This window comes from Cavia porcellus, unplaced genomic scaffold (genome assembly GCF_034190915.1).
Source record: "Cavia porcellus strain 051 isolate PalLab524CR breed Dunkin Hartley unplaced genomic scaffold, mCavPor4.1 scaffold_18, whole genome shotgun sequence".
Taxonomy (NCBI): domain Eukaryota; kingdom Metazoa; phylum Chordata; class Mammalia; order Rodentia; family Caviidae; genus Cavia; species Cavia porcellus.
In genome coordinates, this window is record NW_026947501.1 from 38,489,469 (window position 1) to 38,492,934 (window position 3,466).

Below are 3,466 nucleotides of genomic sequence, written 5' to 3' on the forward strand. Positions count from 1 at the left end.
TGTAGCAGAGATTCTAGCCAGGCAATTAGGCAAGAATGAGAAACTAAAAGTGTCATGGATTAGAGCTATAACGGTCTCATGGGTTCTTTTTTTTTAGATTTCAATATTTGGAATTTAGTCTCTGCTCAGTTTTTATTTTCAAGACAAGAAAGCAGGACTGAAGGAGGGCGCTGAACCTTTTGTTTTTCTGCCTCCAGACACTCGGGGCCCATCCATTTACACTCTCAGTTTTCCAGCCTCTGTCCCTGAGGACCTCATCCTGACTGTGTTCCCGGCCCTCCCCACTCTTCTCTCCACATCCACAACCTTCTGCAACATTCCCTTTCTCTCCAGTCAGACCACAATGCCCTGCCTGTGCTGCCCTGTACAGGAGGTCAGTTCACACAGAGCCTCAGTCCTCCTTCATGATGCTCACTCTGGGTGAGAGTATGCACAGTAGGACACCGAAGCTCCCCTTGTGACTGGGAGACCCTGATTTCTCCTCAGCCCACCCAATAAGGTGCTACGTGAATTTAAACACACAGCAGAGTCTGCTTTCTGAACTTCTGCCTCCCAGCTTTTCTCATTCTCCTGTGCCTTGACCATTCTGGCTATGCCTAGCCTCTTGAGCCTGTCCACCAGGTTAATCTTCAGCTGCCCCACATCAGGAGAGTTTCGGGAAGGTCTGAAACCATACATTTCTTGGAGGAACGTCTCAGCTGGTTGAGAAGCCAAGAAGTTTTCAGACAGATGCACTCGGAGCTCAAGGGGTATGGAGAGGGGCACGGTGAGTGAGACAGGGAATTTGGTGGTGTGGAAGGTGTGGCCAGAGTTTTGGGGAGTGGCTGGAGAAGGGGCTTCTTGGAAACTGGGCTATGGTACAGTTTAGCAGAGATGCCCTGCTCTTGCAGGAGTCTAGCCAGGCTCACAGTACTGCTGAAGGTTGTGATAGAGTCTTGTCAGTTGGTGATGGACTCCCCCACACTGAGCCGGTTGGACAGGGCTGGGGAGTGCCCAGCTGGGCTGGATAAGGCACTGCCACTGCTGCCACAGGCCAGCGAAGGAAACCTGAGCTATGGGTAACCTGAGTAATATCCTACAGGTGGTGAAGGTGAATGTCGAGTTCATGCATGACAGACACTTGCCTGGGTTTGCGGTTGCAACTGTAACAGGTTCATCTGCTGAACTGGTGGGTGGCAGGAAGATCCCTGCCACTGAGCTAAAAACCTGTGGTTTCTGCTCCATCTGAATAGGCTGCTGAACCTGAAAAGTGGTTCCTTCATCTTCAACCTCCTCTAAATCTGAGATGTGATAAATGGTAGCATCCATGGGCAACTGGGCAACACCTGTAGTAATGACACCTGGTCTTGTGTCAAGAATGGTCCCCAAATTTGGTTGAGCAAGGAGTAGTGTTTGTGATTCTTCAAGGGGCTTGACTATTTGTAATTTTTCCAGCATAAATCCTTGAAGGCAACTGGCACTGCTGAGGTCTGTGGTCTCTGACTGGTTAGCGGGCAGGGTGGCAAGGCTCTCTGGGGGGCTGTCACAACCACTAACCCTTTCTTTCTGGTCAGCCAGAACTTGGATCTTCCGTTCCCACTCTTCAGCAAAGAACTGCTTCTCACTGAAGTAGTTCTGCCGATGCAGGCTGAGACAACGCAGTGAGTCAGATCACTGTCTCCAGTGGGTCCTGGTCAGCTCGTGGGCTGAGAGCCATCGGAACCTCCTGTAGTTACTCCCATGGCCTGGCAGTGTTCCGTCCTCTGACTGCTGTACACCAGATTCAAAAGGTTTTGTTGTCGTGATGACACTGGAATGGTTGGACTCTGGGATGGGTAGCAGAGCTGGGAGTGGAAAGAGTGGCCTTGGGTGTCAGTGGCAACCTTGATGGTATCAAACACATGCCTCTGTTGGGCTCTTTGTTTAAAGAGAGAAGACTCCTCATCCAAAGTCAACTTGTTATGCATTGTTCTTTCAATCTCAGCTGGCAAAGATTCCCCAGTAAAAAGTCCATAGGACTGGGAGAAGCACAAAGAAGCATCAGGGCCAGACCTACTACAAAGTTCTTTTATTTCTTCCTGGGATTTGTGTAACATCCCCAGACACTCCATGTTCCTGTCTTGTAACTCATGCAGCTCCATTGTCAGTGGTCACTGGGCATCTTTAGATGCTTGTGGGTGAAGTCTTAGCTCTTCCTTCTCAATCACATGTTCTTTAAGTTTGTGCTGAAGAGCCATGATTTGAGATCGTGGAGAGATCTCTTCTTGGTATTAAGTCAGTTCATCACTCTTCCCTGACAATTCTTCAGTCATTCTGCACATCTGAGCATTTGTTTCATGGAATTCTTTAACACAGTTGCTGACAAGCTGCTGTTCCTACTCTTCACTGGTAAAATTTTCCATCTTGCTACTACAAGCTTTGGACCAAAGGGCCCTATTCTCTTCTTCCAGTTCCTTGAGCTTATCTTGAAGCATTTCCAACTGCAGTAAACCAGTGAGATAAACTCATTGAATCGAAGAGGTGTAGAACAGCTGGAATCCATTTCACTCTCCAGAAGCAATGGAGATGATTCAAAGTAACTCTTCTTTCTTGGACAGCTCAAGCTGCAGCTGATTAACTTGATCAAAGTCTTGCCCCAACTGCTCCTCCAGGGTTCATTCTGCTTAGATAAGACATGATTCTGCTTTAAGACAACTTGCCCAATTCGAGCAGCTAGCTCTAGGTCATGATCTCTCTCTGCTAGGAGATGTGTAACCGTGTAGATGTCATTGTATGTTCTGGGCACCTGTTCAACCCTGTCTGTGCCTAGAATCACGTATCAGAAAGTCCCTTCAGTAAGCACTGGGGAGAGGGTATCAGATGCATGCTGTGGCTGAGTGGTGACTGCACCCCGTCCTGGTTCTTGTACAGGAGTGAGTCGACCCTCAGCTTGTACTGGAGCAGCTGCTCCTCCAGAAGGTTCACCAGTTTGACTTCAGGGAGGTCCCCATTAGAGCAGACATCAGCGATGCTCTCCAAGTCTCTATGATTGCCGTTCATGAGGTTTTCTTTACCTTTTGGTGATGTAAAAATGGCGTTCTGGGACTGAGTCATGTAGGATCCTTTCTTGCTTTGGTTGAGAAGGACAGCTTTGGTATGAATCAGAGCAAAAGGGATCCATGAAGCCATTTGATAAAGAAAAGGAGGTGGTTATATGGACTTCTTTTAGACAGATTTTCTCTGATGAGCCAAATGACACCTGGCCCTGTACTCTCACATGATTATCCTTGGATGGTCATGACCAGACAGCCTGGTGTCCCCAAGATGACATGCTGAGGAAGTGTAACCAGAGTCCCGCAGCCCTGTGGTTGCCATAGTGAGGAGGTGTGTGGGCATGGTGGGCATGGTGGGCCCAGTGGGCAGCTTCACCCTCTCCTCACGCAGGGATCCTGGTCTGGCACAGACTGGGTCTAGGAAGCAGCTACCGCATCTTCTCATGGGTTCTGGG

General features: G+C 48.9%; 1 pseudogene; it reads right to left on the reverse strand.

Annotated features, from left to right (window-relative positions):
* Positions 1-391: 391 nt before the first annotated feature.
* Positions 392-3,158, reverse strand: LOC100727582 (trafficking kinesin-binding protein 2-like; annotated as a pseudogene).
* Between the last annotated feature and the right edge of the window lie 308 nt (positions 3,159-3,466).